General features: G+C 39.2%; 1 non-coding gene across 1 annotated transcript; it reads left to right on the top strand.

Annotated features, from left to right (window-relative positions):
- Nucleotides 1-8,468: 8,468 nt before the first annotated feature.
- Nucleotides 8,469-8,575, top strand: LOC130971459 (small nucleolar RNA R71). The gene has a single exon (XR_009082677.1). It is a non-coding gene; the product is annotated as a small nucleolar RNA R71 (small nucleolar RNA).
- The last annotated feature ends 13,792 nt before the right edge of the window (nucleotides 8,576-22,367 follow it).

The raw sequence follows: 22,367 nt of genomic DNA, 5'->3' as shown, positions 1-22,367 counted from the left end.
CACTTGCAAGCCATCAATTCTCTTAGCCATTTGTTCAAATTGTTGTTGGATCTGCTGCTGCATCATCTTGTTCTGGGCCAGAATAGAATCAACTCCTTCTAACTCCATTACTCCTCTTCTTTGTGATGGTTGGCGTTGTCTTTGATGAGCAAAGAAATATTGGTTGTTGGCCACCATCTCAATGAGGTTTTGAGCTTCCTCTGTGGTCTTCATGAGTTGCAAGGATCCTCCTGCAGAATGATCAAGAGCTTCTTGAGCTTTAAGAGTGAGTCCTTCATAGAAGTTTTGCAACTTATCCCATTCAGTAAACATTTCTGGGGGACATTTCCTCAATAGAGCCTTATATCTTTCCCATGCTTCGTATAAGTTCTCGGCCTCCAATTGAGTGAATGTTTGAACCTCTGTCTTCAACCTTAGGACTCTTTGAGGGGGGTAGAATTTGGCAAGAAACTTGCTCACCAAGTCATCCCAAGTGTTGATGCTTTCTTTTGGAAAGGTCTCTAGCCATTGAGTGGCTTTATCTCTGAGAGAGAATGGGAAGAGTAGCAACTTGTAACTATCAGGAGGTACACCATTTGTTTTCACTGTGTCACAGATTCTCAAGAAGGTGGACAAATGTTGATTTGGATCCTCCAAAGGCCCTCCTCCAAAAGAACAATTGTTTTGAACCAGAGTTATGAGTTGTGGCTTGAGTTCAAAGTTGTTTGCATTGACATTGGGAGGAAGAATGCTACTCCCACAATGCCTAGCATTTGCAAATGTGTATGAAGCCAAGACTCTTCTCTGATGTTGATTATTATTGGCTCCTCCTTCAGGTTGATTGGTATCTCCTTCCATGTCTTGGAATTCCTCCTCAGATTCTTCTTCTCCCACAATATTCTTCCCTCTTTCAGCTCTTCTTATTCTCCGAAGAGTCCTTTGATCAATTTCAGAGATGACAGGAGAAGATCTTCCTATACCTGACATACAAACACACAACAATAAACACACAAACCCAGAAATACAATGGAACTTCAATCTGTAGCTTAGAATGAAGTTTTAGTTAGTTTAAGCAAAAATTCAAACAGTTAGTGTGTTAGTAAGAATTAGAATAACAGAAAAGAAAAAGTGCTTAATCTAGACCTCCACTTCACTTAATCATTGTCAATCTATTTCAATCCCCGGCAACGGCGCCAAAAACTTGATGTGTGGAAAACGATCCAACACAAAACTCACCGGCAAGTATACCGGGTCGCATCAAGTAATAATAACTCACATGAGTGAGGTCGATCCCACAGGGATTGAAGGATTGAGCAATTTTAGTTTAGTGGGTGGTTTAGTCAAGCGAATCAAGTTTTGATTGAGTGATTTGTGTTTAATAGGAAGTAAATGACAGTAAATGTAAAGGGGGAAGGGAAAAGTGCAGTAAAATAAAGAACAGGAAAGTAAAAGTGCAGAAACTTAAAGAGCAAGAAAGTAAATGACTGAAACTTAAAGTGCAAGAAACTTAAATTGCAGTAACTTAAATGGCAAGAAAGATAAATGGCTTGAATATAAAAGGGAATTGAGGAATGGGATTACACGATCTGAACAAAGAAGAAGTAAATTGCAGCAATTGATTGAGCAGAATTTGAATCAGAAGCAAAGAGCATTCAAACAGAAAGAAAATAAAATGCAGCAAAGGTTCACAGAAGAACCCAAAATGAATTGTGATGTCAGGATCCCAAGGCTTAGGTAGCAGAGCCTAAAACCCAATTTCCTTCCCAGATCTGAATTATCTAAGCAATTGACAGAAAATTAAAGAAGAAGCAATAGAAGAACAGAATTGAAACTGAATTATGCAGAAAACAATTTGAGAAGAGTTTGAATGGGAATTGGGACAGAATTTCCCCAATTTCACACACCCAAAACTCAAAAACAGAAGAGTAGAATTGCCCAAGGGAAATGAGGAAGGAGATCAGTCAATTCTCCCTTGATCCTCTTAGTGCTCGGTCAATTCTCTCAAGAAAACTCAAAGAAAGTGAAGCTCCAAATAAAAGTAAAAATTCAAAGCTCAAAGTAAAGGTAGCTAAAAAGGTTCCTAATTACATCAAACTAACTCCTATTTATACACTTTCTATTCTTGGATAATGGGATTTGGATGGGCTTTTGAATTGGTGAAGAAATGAATTCAAATGAATTTTTAATTTGAATTCTGGCCCAAAAAGTCACTCCCAGGAGGCTGCCCTGCCCTTGTGGAGGGCAGGGCAGAAAATTGATGTATGGTGCACAAGCTTGGTGCGGCCTTGGTGCAAGTTGGTGCTGCGTGGTGCGCGTCTGGCACGGCGTGGTGCTTGAGAAGCTGCCCTGCCCGCGCCAAGGGCAGGGCGGGAAAAGGTTGATGCGCCAGGGACGAGCGTGCGCGCGCGAGATGCTTGTTGGTGCGTGGGTCGCTGCCCTGCCCGCGCCAAGGGCAGGGCAGGAAGGCTTTGGTGCGCCAGGGGAGGAACGCGCGCGTCAGATGCTTGCCAGGACGATAGTTAGGTGCGCCAGGAAGCAAAGTTGGTGCGCCAGAAATTTTTGTGTGGTGCGCCAGTCCAATTGCTGCCCTGCTCGCGCCAAGGGCAGGGCAGAGTTGCCATATTGCACGCCCGTGTTCGAACCTGGGCGAATACACACGCTTCATTAATTTTCTTGATTTCTTGGCACGGCAATGGGTCTTAGAGCTTGGCTTCCTCATGGTTCCTTGTTCGAACCTTGTGGCATGCATGGGTGACCTTTTCTCTTTGATTTTCTTCCTTATGGAGCCCGATTCTGCTCTCCACAAGGGCAGGGCAGAGTTTGCTTTCTCTTGGTCCCAAGGCACCATTTTGTGCTCTGCCCTTGTAGTGGGCAGGGCAGAGTTGCCTTCATTGTTTGGTCACTTAATGTTGCTCTCCTAGAGGGCATTCTGCCCTTGTGGAGGGCAATGTTGCTTCCCCCATTGTAATGCGGCACGCTTCTCTCCTCTTTGGCCATGCTTTCCTTTTCTTGGGCTACACTTTTTATGCCACGCTTTTCCTTTTCTTTTCTTTTCTTCACCTACAATAAACCAAACAACCACTCAAAGTATCACTAAATTCAAGAGGCTTATAAATCAATTAAAATTCAATTAAAATTAGCTTAAACCTCATGGATTAACATTAATTTCATGGTGGTTGCTTGATTTAAAGAGTTTATGCATTTTCACTCCAAATCACTTACTTAGGATGCAAGAAAGTGCATAAATGCTAACAAAACAAGTGAGATTAGCTTGAAAAATGGGTATATGATGACTTGTCATCAGCCACCGTTGATGGTGAACCCCTATACACAGCTTGCCATGGAATGGAGTAAGAAGGATTGAGTTGAAGCAATAGAAGAGCAGGCGTCCTTGGGCCATACAGCATCTTCATATACTTAACTGAAATTCCTACCAATGAATCTACATAAGTATTCTATCCCTTTTATTATGTCTATTTTATTATTTCTATTTTCGAACCCATAAACCAATTTAATCTGCCTGACTGAGATTTACAAGGTGACCATAGCTTGCTTCATACCAACAATCTCTGTGGGATCGACCCTTACTCACGTAAGGTTTATTACTTGGACGACCCAGTACACTTGCTGGTTAGTTGAACGGAGTTGTGCATTCAACCAGTGCCATAATAAAGAACATTGATCACAAATGATACAAGCATGATCACAATTTCGTCCACCAGTTTCCTTTTTCGTCATTTAAGTCATTCCTGCCTTAGAAGATCTGAAACTACTCAACACACTAATCACGGCATCGAATGGAATTAAAGGTGATTAAAATAATTAATTTAAAAGCATAGGAAAACATGTTTTTCAGATACATCACATACTAAGGAAGGAGAAGTAAAATCACACAATTAATATGAATAAGTGGGTGAAGGATTGAATAAATCACTCAGATTAAGCATAAAATATATCATAAAATATGGGTTTATCAGACATCCCAATTGGTGTTTTGAAGGCTGTCCTGTATGCCCAAAAAGCATCATCTAGCTTCTTCGCCCAGTCCTTTCTTGATATCCCAATAGTCTTTTCTAAAATCCTTTTCAACTCTCGGTTAGATATCTCTGTTTGCCCACTTGTTTGGGGATGATAAGGTGTGGCAACCTTATGCTTCACCCCATATCGTAGGAGTAGGGCTTCCAATGGTCTATTGCAGAAATGGCTCCCTCCGTCACTGATGAGGGCTCGTGGGACTCCAAACCTGGTGAAGATATTCCTTCGAAGAAAGTTTATGACTACCTTGTTGTCATTAGTTGGGGTCGCCACTGCCTCCACCCACTTAGATACATAGTCTACTGCCACCAAGATAAACTTGTTTGAATATAAGGGTGGGAATGGTCCCATGAAATCGATTCCCCATACATCAAACAGTTCAAGTTCTATAATGTATTGCTGTGGCATCTCATTTCTCTTGGGCAGGTTGCCAGTCCTTTGACATTCGTTGCAGCTTCTCACCAATTCCTTAGCATCTTTGAAGATAGTGGGCCAGAAGAACCCACATTGCAGCACCTTTGCGGCAGTTCTTTCTCCTCCAAAGTGACCTCCATAACTAGCACTATGGCAACTCCACAGGACCTTTCGTCCTTCTTCTTCTGAGATGCACCTCCTTAGGATTCCATCTGAGCATTTCTTAAAGAGGTAAGGTTCATCCCAAATGAAATACTTGGCATCATTGATGAACTTCCTTCTTTGATATTTGTTTATTCCAGGGGGTAAGTCACCGGCTGCTTTAAAATTGGCAATATCCGCAAACCAAGGTGCTTTATGAATCATCCTTAGCTGCTCATCTGGGAAGAATTCATTTATACTTGTATCATGGGCATCATCATTCTCACAAGGGATTCTAGATAGATGGTCTGCCACTTTGTTCTCCACACCCTTTTTGTCTCTAATTTCAATGTTGAACTCCTGCAACAATAAGATCCATCTGATTAGTCTTGGTTTTGACTCTTGTTTGGCAAATAGATATTTGAGTGCTGTGTGATCAGTGAAAACAATAACTTTAGAGCCAATAAGATATGATCTAAATTTGTCAAATGCAAAAACTATTTCCAGTAACTCCTTTTCGGTAGTGGTATAATTCATTTGAGTATCATTAAGGACCTTGCTGGCATAGTATATGACATGCACCAAATTTTCTTTTCTCTGCCCTAACACTGCCCTAACTGTGAAATCAGATGCATCACACATCAATTCGAATGGTAAATTCCAATCAGGTGGGGTGATGATAGGAGCTGAGGATAGCCTCTTTTTCAAGTTTTCAAATGCTAGCATGCATTTCTCATCAAAAATAAATAGTGTATCAGACATCAGGAGATTGCTTAAGGGCTTGGCTATCTTTGAAAAATCTTTAATAAACCTTCTATAGAAGCCAGCATGTCCCAAAAAGCTCCTAATTGCCTTGACATCACTTGGTGGAGGTAACTTTTCAATTAACTCCACCTTAGCTCTGTCTACCTTCTTGTTCTAAGATATCACTTGTTCCTCAACTTAATGAATGTGATGATCCGTGACACTCATCATCATTCTCACCTATGAACGTGTGCCTGACAACCACCTCCGTTCTACCTTAGATTGAGTGGATATCTCTTGGATTCCTTAATCGGAATCTTCGTGGTATAAGCTATAATTGATGGCGGCATTCAAGAGAATCCGGAAGGTCTAAACCTTGTCTGTGGTATTCTGAGTAGGGTTCAATGATTGAATGACTGTGACGAGCTTCAAACTCCTGAAGGCTGGGCATTACTGACAGACGCAAAAGAATCAATGGATTCTATTCCAACCTGATTGAGAACCGACAGATGATTAGCCGTGCCGTGACAGGGTGCGTTGAACATTTTCCCTGAGAGGACGGGACTGTAGCCACTGACAACGGTGATGCCCAACATACAGCTTGCCATGGAAAGGAGTAAGAAGGATTGGAAGAAGACAGTAGGAAAGCAGAGAGACGGAAGGGACAAAGCATCTCCATGCGCTTATCTGAAATTCTCACCAATGAACTACATAAGTATCTCTATTCTTGTTTTATGTTTTATTCATATATCATTCATAACCATTTGAATCTGCCTGACTAAGATTTACAAGGTGACCATAGCTTGCTTCATACCAACAATCTCCGTGGGATCGACCCTTACTCGCATAAGGTTTATTACTTGGACGACCCAGTGCACTTGCTGGTTAGTTGTGCGAAGTTGTGATAAAGAGTTGAGATTGCAATTGAGCGTACCATGTTTATGGCGCCATTGATGATCACAATTTCGTGCACCAGGCACCACAGTGATTCCTCCTTTCTTGGGAACTACTTGAACTGGACTGACCCATTGGCTATCTGAAATTGGATAGATTACTCCTCCCTGCCACAACTTCATAACTTCTTTCTGCACTACTTCCTTCATTGCTGGATTTAACCTTCTTTGGGGATGAATGGAAGGTTTGGCACCTTCTTCCAGGAGTATCTTATGCATGCATATGGCTGAACTGATTCCTTTCAAGTCAGCAAGTGTCCATCCAATGGCATCCTTATGCTTTTGTAAGACTTGAAGCAACTCTTCCTCTTGTTCTTGGCTGAGGGCTGAATTTATGATCACTGGATAGCTTTTATTTTCTCCCAAGTATGCATACTTGAGAGTGGGTGGCAGTGCTTTAAGCTCTAGTTTGGGCACTTCTTTTCTTTCCTCCTTTTCTTCTAGCATGCCTTGAACATGTATTTCAGTGGCTGCAGCTTCTTCGCTTGCTGCTAATTCTTCTTTTGTTGATGCCTCAAGCTCTTCTTCAAGAGTTTCTTGTACCAAAGCTTCCACGGAGTCTAACCTCATACATTCTCCCACTGAGTTATGTGGGTAACTCATGGCCTTTAACACATTGAATGTCATTTTCTCCTCGTGTAATCTAAGGACAAGTTCACCCTTTTGGACATCAATAATGGCTCCGGCAGTGGCCAAAAATGGCCTTCCCAAGATGATGGAAGTCTTAGCTCCTTCCTCCATGTCTAGTACCACGAAATCTGCTGGAAAGATGAAGTCTCCCACCTTCACCAACAAATCTTCTACTATCCCATAGGGAAATTTGAATGATCTGTCTGCTAGTTGCAGGGCCATTCTTGTTGGTTTGGCTTCCTCAATCTTTATTTTTTTCATCATTGCTAGAGACATTAGATTTATGCTGGCTCCTAGATCACACAAAGCCTTTTCCACCGTGATTTCTCCAATGATACAAGGGATTTGGAAACTCCCAGGATCCATCAATTTCTGGGGTAATTTGTTTTGGATGATTGTGCTGCATTCTTCCATGAGTACCACAGTCTCATTATTCTTCCAGCTTCTCTTTTTGGTCATCAATTCCTTCAAGAACTTGGCATAGAGTGGCATTTGCTCTATTGCTTCAGCAAATGGTATGTTTATTTGTAGTTTCTTGAAGATTTCCAAGAATCTTGAGAATTGATTGTCCTCTCCCCTCTTCTTTAATTGCAGCTGCTGTGGGTATGGAGCCTTTGAGAGGCATGGTTTGAGCGCTTCTCCTTCTTGATGTGACTTAGGGGTTGAGGTTTGAGCTTCCTCATGTCCCTTGTTTTCTTCATCCAATTTTTTCTCTGGTGGTTTCTTGTGGGTCTCCTTCAATTCCTTCCCACTTCTGAGGGTGATGGCTTGACATTCCTCCTTTAGTATTGAGTTAACATTGCTGCAATTGTTGTGTCCAGGGGTTTGCTTGAATAAGAATTCAATCTGTGTTTCCAGTTTCTTGATGGCAGCATCTTGATTCTGCATGTTGGATTGCACTTCTTCCCAGAAAGCTTTACTATCTTAAATTTCCTTGCATAGATTTTCAAGTAGAGCCTCAATCTTTGATAATCTCTCCTCGGTTATTGATGATGGATGGAGATTAGGTGGTTGAGAAGGTTGGTTAGATGGATGTTGGTAGGATCTCTGTGAGGAGTGTTGATGGGTTGCATTGTTGTTGGAATTGAGGTTGTGGCGTCTCTGATCTTGCCCTTGATCTTGTTGGTTTCCCCATCTAAAGTTGGGGTGATTTCTCCATCCAGAGTTGTAAATTTTGGAGTATGGATCATGGACTTGTCTAGGTGAGTTTCCAACATAGTTGGCTTACTCCCAGTCACCTTCTTCTCCTATGTTCGCTCCTTGTTGAGCTGACGATGAAGTGATGGCTGCTGCAACTTGGTTTTCCTCCACCTTCTTGGTATGATCTGCTAGCTGTTTGGTGATCATCTTATTTTGAGTTAACAATGTATCCATGTGGTTCAGCTCCATTACTCTTCTGGTGTTACTTCTTTCGGAGGCATAAAAGTAGTCATTCTCAGCAACTGTTTCAATGACATCTATGGCCTCTTCAATGGTTTTCTTCTTGTTTAGAGAGCCTCCTGATGAATGATCCACAGCCATCTTTGACTCATAGGAAATTCATAGAAAATGTGAAGTCGAACCCATTCATTGAACATATCTGGTGGGCATCTTCTTGTTAAGTCTTTGAACCTCTCCCATGCTTCATAAAGAGTCTCACCATCTTGTTGCCTGAAACTTTGCACCTCAGCTCTCAGCCTATTGATCCTTTGAGGAGGGTAGAATCTTGCCAAAACTTTGTTCACCACATCTTCCCAATTTGTTAAGCTCTCCTTTGGGAAGGATTCAAGCCATTTGGATGCCTTGTCCCTGAGTGAAAAAGGGAACAAGAGCAGCCTATAGACATCCGGATGGACTCCATTAGACTTCACAGTGTCACAAATTCTCAGGAAGGTGGTTAGATGTTGATTGGGGTCTTCTTGAGCACTTCTTCCAAATGAACAATTGTTCTGAACAAGGGTGATGAGCTGGGGTTTTAGTTCGAAATTGTTGGCATGTATGGTGGGCTTCTAAATGCTACTTCCACAGTTTCCTGGATTAGGATTGATATAGGAGCCTAGATCTCTCTTTTCTTGCCCAGCACGGTTTGCATGGCCTTCTCTATCATGGTTGTGAGCTTCTTCTTCATGATTGTTCTCCAAATTCTCTTTCATATTGGGTTCAAAGTACTTTTCCTCTTCCTCAGCACCAATAATTCTTTTCCCTCTTACTTCCCTTCTTAGTCTCCAAAGAGTTCTTTCAGGTTCTGAATCGAAGGATGTTGAAACTCCTTCTCTTCTCCCTGTCATACAACAGACAGATTGCACAACAGGAGATAAAATGAAGAAACTATTATTGTTAGAGTAATTGTTAGTGTGAGTGATGCAACTTATCAAATAGTTAGTGGGTTAGTGAGCAGAATTGTAATTATCAAAGAAAGAAAGAACGAAAAATAAAGAGGGTGCAGGGGATGAGGAAGAAATTAAAAAGAACTAAAGGAAATCAACTAAATCAAATAAAAAAAATAACGAAACAAAAAAAATGCTCAATCTAGTGATCTTCAAACTTAATCATTGTTGATTCAAAATCAATCTCCGGCAACGGCGCCATAAACTTGATACATGAAAATTTGTCTCTCAACAAATTTCCCTTTGGCAAGTATACCGAATTGTCGTCAAGTAAAACTCACAATAGAGTGAGGTCGAATCCCACAAGGATTGATTGGTCAAGCAACTTTAGTTAGAAGAATATGCTAGTTGAGCTAAACAGAATTTAGATTGGGAAATTGCAGAAATTTAAATGACTGGAAAGTAAATAATAGAAATTAAAGTGCAGAATCTTAAATGGGAAATTGGGGTAATGAGCATGAAAATAAATGACAGAAAGTAAAGAGAATGGGTAAGACCAGAAATGGGGTAATCATTGGGTTCAGGAGATGTTGCATTCTCCGGATCAAGTTCATTCTCATCTCTTCCTCAATCAATGCATTCATTGATCTCCTTGGCAATCTTAAGTGATTGGATCCCAATTCCTTGGTAATCCAATCTCTCTAAGCTTGAACGATTGCCCAACTCCTTGATTTAATTGCTCACGGGAAGAGATGAAGTGTGGTCACTGATTATACCACATGTATTTCCAAATCAAAATGCTGGGAGGATTACATGTCACTATATCCACCCAAACCCCAATTTGGTCCAACATGAGAAAGCATTTCTAGCATGATCTCCTCATCCCTTTTCCAAGGCTCAAAGGAGATCCAATTATGGAGAGTTTCTTTTCCAAGACAACTAATAATTGAATTAAGATCGAAAGCTTTCTAGTAAGATAAAGAGAAAAGAAAGAAGAAGAAGAATGAAAACTATAATTGATCCATCAAATTACAACAGAGCTCCCTAACCCAATGAAAGGGTTTTAGTTGTTCATAGCTCTAGAAATGAAAAATGGCAGAAAAGAAGTATCCATGCTAAAAGTGCAGAAAAGTAAATATACAGAGAGTAGTTCCCAAAAGTGTTAAGCTTTTTCTATAGTTAAAAACTACTCCTATATATACTACTCCTCTTGATCTTCTAGTGAGTTCTTCAAGTCTTGGATGTGGGCTCTGGATCTTGAGTTGAAGCAGTTCTCATCTTTAGTGGGCCCAGCTTGCATAGAAATATGAATTAGGCTTGGGTATTTAGTGAGATTAACGTTGAGTGCCATTGTAGGTTCGAGAACGTTAGTGGCATTCACTTTTTCCACTAACGTTCCACCCTTATGTACCCACGTTAACTCCAACGTTAGTGGTCTTAACGTGACCACTAACGTTGCCTTCTCAATTTTCGGCCAACGTTATTGGGACTCACTTTTCCCAATAACGTTGGCTTATACCCCTTCGCGAACGTTATTGGGAATCACTTTTCCCATTAACGTTGCTTGGTGCCTTTTGTTCCTACGTTAGAGTTCACGTTAGTGTAGCTAACGTGACTCTTAACGTGGGTGTGTCTCACCTTCGAGAGCATTAGTGACACTCACCTTTGTCACTAACGCTCCAAATGCCCAAATTCTCTACGTTAGAACTCATGTTAACTAAGTTAACGTGGCTCTTAACGTAGTAGTGATGCCATCTTACAACGTTAGTGACAAAAGTGAGAGTCACTAACGTTGGCTCCTTGATCTCAACTCCACGTTAACTTTCACGTTAATGGTCTTAACGTGAAAGTTAATGTAGGCAATGCTTGTTGGTCCAACGTTAGTGACAAAAGTGAGTGTCACTAACATTGGCTTTTGTTTTCCTCTTCCACGTTAGAGTTCACATTAACTAAGTTAACGTGACTCTTAACGTGGATCATTGCCAAGTTTTCCAACGTTAGTAGTGTTCACTTTTACCACTAACGTTGGAGAAAAATGTTATTGGTGTTCACGTTTTCTCTTAACGTTGGAGTTCTGTTTTGCTTCTACGTTAACTACCACGTTAACTTAGTTAACGTGGCAAGTAACGTGAGTTATGGATGCTTCGCAGGCGTTATTGGTGATCACTTTTCTCCTTAACATTGCAAGCTTTTTACAATCCCACGTTAGTGTTTACGTTAACTAGGTTAACGTGAATAGTAACGTGGTTCTTCCATGCTTCCTTTTGCCCAGAAATCAAGCAATTAAAGTGCATCAAAGCTCTAGCCAAAGTCATGAGATTATGCATCATCAATTTATCATGCAATTCTAGCAAAATTCTCATGAAATCATGCAAAGTTCACAATAGTTGCTTGAATCAAGGTATAAGTGTAATTTCATCCAAAACTTGCCTTATTTACTAAGAAAATGCATGAAACTACCATAAAACAGTAAAGAAAAGGTCAGTGAAACTGACCTAGATGCCCTGGCATCACAGACCTCGACCTTGGAGCCGCGTTTCTTGCTGTTACCACGTTTACTATGGTAAGGCCATGCTCGTTGTCCTCTGGCTCTTGACGTCGCTTCACCGTGCGGGTCTTGTCCTCTCCCTCGCGACCGCGGTCTCGTCGCCTTGGCTCCCTGATGAGGTGCGAGAATTCGGCTAGCTTTCCATCCCGGATCGCTTGCTCTTGTGCGTCCTTTAGGTCAAAACAATCCTGTGTTTTGTGTCTATAGCCCTTGTGATAATCAAAATAGAGGTTCTTGTTCCCCCCCGGTTCTATCCCTTAGAGTTCGGGGCTTCGACAGAATTCCCTTCTCAGCTATCTGCTGATAGACTTCTACGATGGGGACGGTGAGGGGGTGTAGTTGGTGAATTTGCTGACTCAGGGAAATGGCTTGAATGTCTTGGCCCATTTTGGAAGACTTGAAGGCTGAATTGGAGTGCTATATCAAGGGGAATTCAACACTTATCAAGGGAGACATCTTAGAATAGGAAAAAGACATTTTAGGAGTTGTTTTAGGATAGTTAGCTTAGGTTTTCTCTCAATTCTCTCTTAGGGTTTTTAATTAGGATTTCAATGTAGTCTTTTATACTTCAATTTTGTTCTTGAATTTTACTATCTCATTGTAAGTACTTCTTTAATTCCTCTTTTATTATACCACTTGTTCTACACTTCCCTTTATTTCCATTTCTCTTGTCAATATTTACTTTGCTTTGCAATTTTGGTTTTTTAGTTATTTAATTTGATGTTTGATGGCTTTCATATATTTGTTGAGTTGCTTTTATTTTTTTGATCATTTATGGTTCGTAGCTTTCATTAATTTACTAATTTTACCATGTTTTATGATTATGCCTATTAGGTGTTTGATGAAATGCCAATCTTAGTTTTGGGGTAATTTTCACCCCTTGCCTTGGGAAAATAAGTGTATGGACTACTAGAGCCATAATGTCCAACATTTAGTGATAATTCTTGGGTTGTTAGTTGTTATTGTTTCCACTAACGCTAGCTTTTTACTAAGGTAATTAGTAAGTTAGCTAGGACTTGTGTATTGATAACAATTATGCTCACTTGACTTACTCTCCGATGTGAGGGTTGATTTAGTGAGATTAATCCTTCATAATTATCATAATTGTGGTTATGGCAGGGAAGGGATTTCATAACTCATCCCAAGTCAAGGTTTTATTTATGTTTTGAACCACTTTTCCATTACTTTTTAGCCTTACTTGTTTATATTACATACATAGTTCTTTTATTCCTTTATTAGTTTATTAATTGCAATTTTGTCTCATTCTTTTATCTCTTTATTTGTTTGCTCCCTTATCATTGAAAACCCCATTTGTTCTTGCAACCAAAAGTGTGCACTTGTTGTTACTAGTTCCTAGGGAGAACGACCCGGGAGTCGAAATATTCTCGGTTTACATTTGCTTTGAATTGTGACATTATCTTGAATTGAATTTTGATTGAGAGGATCCATTGCCGGTTTGGACTATACTCACAACGGAATTACTTTATCTAGTTTTCCAAATTAGCATAAATTCTCTTCTATCAAATTAGCGCCATTGCCGGGGAACTAGCGTCATGAGTGCTATATTTTGGTTGTTGTAAATATGTGAATAGTGTGAATACATACTTTTTGGTTATTTGTTTGTTTTTGCTATTAATTAGGATTTTTGTTTCCTTTGTTATTGATGTCTTTAGTTTTTATTTTCTATTTTCTTTATGAGTTATCACCCTCTTGGTTTGGAGTTTGGTTGTGATTATTTTGTAGGGTTTGATAACTTCAATTTTGGATTGCATTATGGGATTGGAGCATCAATTTTGGGAGGAGCAACCTCCTCCATATTATAATGAACCATACCCTCCCCAATATGCATACCCAACCCAAGAATATGGTGGATTTCACTATGATTATACACCTCCACCACCATATACCTATGATCCCTACCCTCAACAAAACCCTCAATTACCACATTTTCAAACACCACACCACTACCAACAACCACATCCATACATACCACCTCTAAGCACTTACCAACATGAATCACCTCCCACACATACAACCTTTCTCCCAAATTATGAACCTCAACTTTCACACCAATGTGAACATTTCCCACCCTTGACCCAAGGCCATCAAGACTTCCAAGCCTTTTTCTAAGAGCAAGAAGGATTTCGAAGGACACAAGGGCAATTCGTGGCAACCATAGCCGAAGCGGTGAACTGCTTAGTCCTCCTATGCTCATCCAATCAAGACACTTCTCTTGAAGAATATGAAGGATCAACTAAAGAGTGGAGTAAAGAGGAGAATGTGGGGCCTCAAGGGAGAGAAGAAGGGTTAGAGCTTGAAGTACAACTAGATGAAGAAAGGGAAGTATGTGAACCGGAGGAGAGAAATGAGGAATTGAGGGAGGTTAATCAAGATGAGGATTCCATCATTCATGATTTTTTGTCCTCCTTGATCAATCCCCTTGATAATCCTAATGAGCTTATTCCAATTGAGTTTGAAAGAGACATGGAGGTAGACTTCTCACAACCTCCTTGTTATGATTTGAGTGATGGGGAAGAGGAAGTTGGTGAGGAAGTAACTCTGCTCCAAGAACACATTGAGTGGGTGGCAATTTCACCATTGAGCTTCATTGGCCCTCACCAATATGCTATCTTGGAGACGGATTACCAACTCAAGGTCCTTCTTGGGTTGGTACATGGTGGAGAAAGGAGTGTTGGTTGCCAAATGAGTCCAAGGCTTTTCAAGAAAGTCAATTCAAGACTTGGAGTTCAAGTGGGGTGTAGAGCACAATTGGGTGATTTTTGGAAAATGTTAGGGTACTTCAAGGTTCATTTGAGAGCTTGTCCATCCGACTTGAAGCATAAAGATCAATAAGAAGGTGACCGGGAAACTAGAAGATGGGATCCGGAGGACCTATGAAGTGCAAGCTTGGGTGGAGATTCAAGGAGAAATGGAAATACAAGCCACCCTAGCAAGAGTCTCCTCAACAAGTCCAACTTAAGGACTATAAATTAAAGTGCTAGGTGGGAGACACCCCACCATGGTAACATCTTTCCTGCCCTTTTCTCTTTGTTTATAGTTTTGATTTCTTGCATTTTATCTTATCTTGGTTTAGCTTAGGTTAATTTAATTTTGAGTTGGTCGGTTAATTATCATATGGATCATGCATTTATGGATTTTTGGATGTTTTGGGGTTGAATTTTGGATGAGCTAAGGCTTGGCACCTTAGATTTTAAAGGAAAATTTTTGGAAAATATGGCATCTGTGCGTGCGCACACCCTTGTGCGTATGCACACAACAACAATACTATGCACATTGTGCGTACGCACACTAGCCTATACGCCCTTTGTTGAGAGCGCTCGCATGCTATGTGCGCGTGCATCTCCCTCTGTTTTGCGCTCTGTGCGTGCGCACTCCTTTGTACGTACACACACGTCTTTACACCCACTCTTGTGGGAGCACTCGCATGCCCTGTGCGCATGCACCCCTACACCTTTTTGCCCTTGTGCGTGTGCACAGACCTATGTACGCACGCACACATGATCCTTCACAAAAAAAAGGAATCCTATGCGTGTGCACATCCTTGTACGCGCGCACACCTCTTACACAGCCTTCTGTCCGGAGCATTCGCACGATTCGTGCGGACGCACCCCTTCCCTTTTTACCTAGTGTGCGTACGCACACATACTTGTGCGTACGCACAAGTGCTGTTTTGGGCAAAATTTTTATTGCACTTTTCTTTGAGCGCTAACACACTTTCGCCCTCTCCACCCCTCTCTTTTCTTGCTTTTCTATGTTTTTCTACTTGTTTTACTTAGTCTTTATTGCATTTCATTTTCATTTTAGTAGTTATATTAGTTTTGGTTTACTTGTTGCTACTTAAATAAATTACAAGTGTTTGTTTGATGTTTGATTGGGTTGCTTGTTGATTGAATTTCATTAATGCACTTATACTTTGCCTTAATCTACTAGTATCTAGTGTGTTTGATAACTCATGTTTTAATTGTACCACTAGGACAATTATGTAGGTGCATTGAATCAAGTGATTTAAGTTGGAAATTACTTGTTCATCATGATTTTCATATTACATGCATCACATGTCCAATACTTATTCCTTGTTAATGCTTTGCATTTGTTTGAGTGACTCAACTTGATTCTTATCAAGCTTGTCACTTTTTGTAACAAGTATTTTACCATGTGACCATTTCACTATGTTTCATGATGAATAAGGAGTTTTCTACTCATTATTGGATTGGTTATTGTTTATTGTGCTGTTCTATACCAATTTTGCGCTTTCACATGCACAACTTCAACATCCAATAATTCCTAAACTCAATTCACTCTTCTGGTAGTTGCCTAAGTATGCTTGTCCTTAATTGATGTTCATCTATTGCTTGCAACTTAAACCATCTAATTGAGGAACTCATGTTTACCTTTTTGATCATGTGGATGCTGTTTTAACTGGCCGTTATGTGTGTTCCAACTGCGCACATAATTGGAATGCACACATGGCTCATTTTTTTATCATACCACACCTTTATGAAAGCTTCCTCAATTAGATGCCTATTTACTTACCCCTTTACCCTTTTATGCTACTTGCCCTATGATTCCTAATTATACCTTATTCACTCTTTTTGAGGATGACACATAACGGCAAGGAGCCAGGAGAGGAGGAGGACACCAAAGATGGGGATGCCAAGCCCGCATTGGACTTGAAGATTTTGCCACAACCTAAGCCCCCGCATACATCAGCTGAAGGTGGAGGAGAGTAGAGCTATTCTCCCCAGATTGTGTTCGTACACGGAGGACCGTGCAAAGCTTAAGTGTGGGAGAAGATTCGCCATTTTGGGGAGTAAACTTTCTTTTCTCAAACACTTTGCACTTTTATTTTTGTTTTCTTTTATTATGTTTCTTGTAGATATTTGTTAGTATTTGTAATTGTTGCATTGCATTGCATTTTCTTCATAGTTTATATCTATTGCATTTTGCATCTTTTGTATGGTATATATTGTATAGATAAAAGTTGTGATTGGATAATGTGAATATCATAGTGCCTAGTTCAATTTTGTCCTAATTGTTCATGTTACTTTTTGTTTGTTGAAAATTAGGAGAGAACTAGGAAAAATTTTAAAAATTGCATCCATCACATACATACATACATATAGAAAATAATTTTGGTGAAAAACAACAAGAATTTTCCAATAATTTTGTTTCAAGGGCATTCTATTGAATTGATTTGGAAAATTATTTTTAAAACTTGCTTGAATGATTTTTATGGAACATAGAAGAGAGATAGAACAAAACAACCTTGTGAGTTGTTGAGCCTATAATGAGTGGTTACACATTTTAACCACTATTTTTGTTCATTGAGTGCTATGCTCTTTCTATGATTGTAATCTTCGTTTTGCTTGATTATTTATTTCCAATATTTGATGTTTTGAATGCATTTAGCATGATTGAGGCCATTTTTGTATTAAACTCACTCACCAATATGGACCTACCCTTGCATCTACCTTTGTTAACCCCTTTTGAGCCTCTTAAGCCCCTTTGTTTTAATTGTTAGCACATCACAACCCTAAGCGAAAAACCATAAAGTACCTTGAATTGCACCTTTGGTTAGCTTAGGTTGAAGTGTGTGTGTCATTTAAGTGTGGGGGGAAATTTTGGAAAACATTGGTAGTGAATGAAAAAGTTTGTATTGGGTATACATTGAAAAAGAAAAAATATAGAAAATGGGTACACATTCATGTATCAATTTGCTTTAACCATATGCATTTGTCATAAAAAGAAAAAGAAATAGAAAAAAATAATATATGAAAAAAATAATAAGAAGGAACAAAGGTTGCCCCAAGAAAAAAAGAAAAAAAAAATGATGATGAATAAGAATTGTATATGTGTATTTGGATGAAAAAAATGCATGAATGTGTATAAAAAGTATGATTATAGGAAGTTATGTTGCATATTTTGTTATAGGTTGAGTGGAGCAACTAGAGCTAATCAAAGATCCAATTCCTCAGTCCACTTGGCCATATTTATCCTACCTTAACCCTAACCCCATTACAACCCTCCAAAGACCTCATGATACTTGCACTCATGCATCACATATTTGTTGATTGTTAGTTGAAAAGTAAAACCTTGAAAGCATGATTAGGAGGAGACTTGAGTGATTAGACCCTAAAACACCGAGCGTTGAGAGTGTATACACACCTAGTGAGGGTTCGATCACTCAACTCTATGTTTCCATACTTCTTATCATGCATTCTTGCAAGTTGCTTCATTTTGATGAGTAAATCAATTCTTTAGATTTTGAGTGCATTGGATTATTTCTTTGCTTAGCCCTATATATCTATATACTCGCTTGGGAATTTGTTTGTTTGTTTTCACCAATTTCATAGGAAACTATAGATAGATATATAAGTATAGATAGTATATATACATTTGCATGCATATAGATAGTTGCATTCAATAAGTTGTTTCCCTTTTGATTATTCTCCTTGTTAGTTTAGCATGAGGACATGCTATTGTTTAAGTGTGGGAGAATTGATGAGTCCATATTTTCCGATATATTTTGACTCAATTTGGATGGATTTCATCACATAAACCTACACTTAAGCACCCAAATAGCATACTTTTGTGTTTGGTCCCTAATTTGATCTTAAATGTGAAAACATGCAATTTTGTGCGTGAAATGAGAAATTTAATTCCACTTTTATTCCATTTGATGCCATGCAATGTTTGTTGAGTGATTTCAGGCCTTAGAGGCAAGAATGGATGGACAAAAGTGGAAGAAAGTATGTACAAGAGAGAACACATGAAGAAAACAAGGAAAAGCACATACAGCGACGTGTGCGTGCGCACAAGTACCCGTGCGTACGCACAGGAGGATTTTCAGCCAAGTGTGGTCTCTGCAAGTGATTTTATTAATGAAACATGTGCTTCGCGATTTCGGAGGCCTCTTGGCCCATTTTGGAAGACTTGAAGGCTGAATTAGAGTGCTATATCAAGGGAAATTCAACACTTATTAAGGGAGCCATCTTAGAATAGGAAAAAGACATTTTAGGAGTTGTTTTAGGGTAATTAGCTTAGGTTTTCTCTCAATTCTCTCTTAGGGTTTTTAATTAGGATTTCAATGTAGCATTTTATACTTCAATTTTGTTCTTGGATTTTGCTATCTCATTGTAAGTACTTCTTTAATTCCTCTTTTATTATACCACTTGTTCTACACTTCCCTTTATTTCCATTTCTCTTGTCAATATTTACTTTGCTTTGCAATTTTGGATTTCTAGTTATTTAACTTGATGTTTGAAGGCTTTCATATGTTTGTTGAGTTGCTTTTATTTTTTTGATCATTTATGGTTCATAGCTTTCATTAATTTACTAATTTTACCATGTTTTATGATTATGCCTGATGAGCGGATAATTTATACGCTTTTTGGCATTGTTTTTAGTATGTTTTTAGTATGATTTAGTTAGTTTTTAGTTAAAATTTACTTTTCTGGACTTTACTATGAGTTTGTGTGTTTTTCTGTGATTTCAGGTATTTTCTGGCTGAAATTGAGGGTCCTGAGCAAAAATCTGATTTAGAGGCTGAAAAGGACTGCAGATGCTGTTGGATTCTGACCTTTCTGCACTGGAAGTGGATTTTCTGGAGCTACAGAAGTCCAATTGGCGCGCTCTCAACGGTGTTGGAAAGTAGACATCCTGGGCTTTCCAGAAATGTATAATAGTCCATACTTTGCCTGAGATTTGATGGCCCAAACCGGCGTTGCAAATCAGCTTCAGAATTCCCAGCGTTTAACGCTGGAACTGGCATAAAAATTGGAGTTAAACGCCCAAACTGGCATAAAAGCTGGCATTTAACTCCAGAAAGAGTCTCTACATGAAAATGCTTCAATGCTCAGCCCAAGCACACACCAAGTGGGCCCGGAAGTGGATTTTTCTATCATTTACTCAATTCTGTAAACCCTAGGTTACTAGTTCACTATTAATAGGATCTTTTGACATTGTATCTGTACCTTATGACACTTTACACGTTTCTCATTGTATCTTCTATAGCATGAGTCTCTAAACCCCATGGTTGGGGGTGAGGAGCTCTGCTGTGTCTTGATGGATTAATGCAATTACTACTGTTTCTTATTCAATCATGCTTGCTTCCGTTCTAAGATATCACTTGTTCTTAACCTGGATGAATGTGATGATCCGTGACAGTCATCATATTCTCAACTATGAACGCGTGCCTGACAACCACCTCCGTTCTACCTTAGATTGAGTAGATATCTCTTGGATTCCTTAATCAGAATCTTCGTGGTATAAGCTAGAATTGATGGCGGCATTCAAGAGAATCCGGAAGGTCTAAACCTTGTCTGTGGTATTCTGAGTAGGATTCAATGATTGAATGACTGTGACGAGCTTCAAACTCGCGATTGTGGGGCGTTAGTGACAGACGCAAAAGAATCACTGGATTCTATTCCGACATGATCGAGAACTGACAGCTGGATAGCCGTGCCGTGACAGGGTGCGTTGAACATTTCCACTGAGAGGATGGGAGGTAGCCATTGACAACGGTGAAACCCTATATACAGCTTGCCATGGAAGGAGCCTTGCATATTTGAAGAAGAAGACAGTAGGAAAGCAGAGGTTCAGAAGACAGAGCATCTCCAAAACCTCAACCTATTCTCCATTACTGCAAAACAAGTAATTATTTCATGTTCTTTTGCTTTTCACAATCAATCCTGATAATTTTTGATATCATGACTAAGAGTTACAAGATAACCATAGCTTGCTTCAAGCCGACAATCTCTGTGGGATCGACCCTTACTCACGTAAGGTATTACTTGGACGACCCAGTGCACTTGCTGGTTAGTTGTGCGGGATTGCAAAAGTGTGATTGCAATTTCGTGCACCAAGTTTTTGGCGCCGTTGCCGGGAATTGTTCGAGTTTGGACAATTGACGGTTTATCTTGTTGCTTAGATTAGGACTGTTTTATTTTTGTTGGTTTAGAGTCTTTTATTTGAGTTTAGTTTTATATTTTAAGTTTGGTGTCTTCTTTGTGTTTTCCTTTAAGTTTTCAAAAATTTGTGTTTGATTTTCTAAAAATTTTAAGTTTGGTGTCTTTTGTGCTTTTATTCACTTAAAAATTTTTCAAAAATTTGTTCTTGGTGTTCATCTTGATCTTCAAAGTGTTCTTGGTGTTCATCTTGACATTCAAAGTTTTCTTGTTTGTTCTCTTTGTTTTGATCTAAAATTTCTAAGTTTAGTGTCGTTTTTCTCTTTCCTCATTAAAATTTAAAAATAAAAAAATATCCTTTCCTTGTTTTACTCATAATTTTCGAAATTTTGCATTAAATTAGTCAAAGATTTTCAAAATCATATCTTTTCAATCATTTTTATTTGCAATCATATCTTCTCAATCATATCTTTTTCAAAATAATTCTCAATCATATCTTTTTAATTAACTAATTAATTCAATTTTCAATTTTCTTTGATTTTATTTTCTGTTAATTTTCGAAATTTTATTTTAACTTCCATTTATTTTATTTTATTTTTTTTTCTTTCGGTCACTTTTAATAAAAAAAAAATAATATCCACATCATCTCCCTTTCTCCATCATGGATCTAAGTGGAATTGAGCAGTCCAGAAGGACTCTGGGGTCATATGCTAACCCCATTACAGCTGCATATGGGAGTAGCATCTGTATACCTCCCATTAAAGCAAGTAGCTTTGAGCTAAATCCTCAACTCATTATCATTGTGCAGCGAAATTGCCAGTATTCCGGTCTTCCACAAGAAGAACCTACTGAGTTTCTGGCACAATTCTTACAACTTGCTGACACAGTACGTGATAAAGAGGTGGATCAGGATGTCTACAGATTATTACTGTTTCCATTTGCTGTAAAAGATCAAGCTAAGAGGTGGTTGAATAACCAACCTACAGCAAGCATAAAGACATGGAAACAGTTATCAGACAAATTCTTGAATCAATTTTACCCTCCAAAAAGGATGACACAGCTAAGGCTTGACATCCAAGGCTTTAAACAAGAGGATAATGAATCCCTTTATAATGCCTGGGAGAGGTATAGAGGTATGCTAAGAAAATGCCCCTCTGAAATGTTTTCAGAGTGGGTACAGTTAGACATCTTCTACTATGGGCTTACAGAAAAAGCTCAGATGTCTCTAGACCACTCAGCTGGTGGATCTATACATATGAGAAAGACAATTGAAGAGGCTCAAGAGCTCATAGATACTGTTGCTAGAAATCAACATTTGTACTCTAGCAGTGAGCCCTCTACAAAAGAAGAATTTATGGCAGTAGCCACTGATCCTAGTCCTCAAGAACAGATGATTGAGCTTAATCAGCAATTACACCTGATGACAAAACAGTTAGCAGAATTTAAAGAGATGCTCCAAGAAACTAAAATTGCTAACAAGAACATAGAATCACAGTTGAATCAGGCAAAACAGCAGCTATCTAAACAGATAACAGAAGAATGCCAAGCGGTTTAACTGAGGAGTGGGAAGACATTGCATAACACTGCTCAAAGTAGCAAAAAGCCAATAAAGGAACAATTGACAGAGGATAGCCAAACCACTATCCAAAATCCCTCTGAGGACAGTAAGAGCCCAGAGAGGAATACTCTT

The sequence above is a fragment of the Arachis stenosperma genome, chromosome 3 (genome assembly GCF_014773155.1).
Source record: "Arachis stenosperma cultivar V10309 chromosome 3, arast.V10309.gnm1.PFL2, whole genome shotgun sequence".
Classification (NCBI taxonomy): domain Eukaryota; kingdom Viridiplantae; phylum Streptophyta; class Magnoliopsida; order Fabales; family Fabaceae; genus Arachis; species Arachis stenosperma.
The sequence above is the reverse complement of the archived record's forward strand: the minus strand, read 5'-3'. Positions and strand labels throughout refer to the sequence as shown.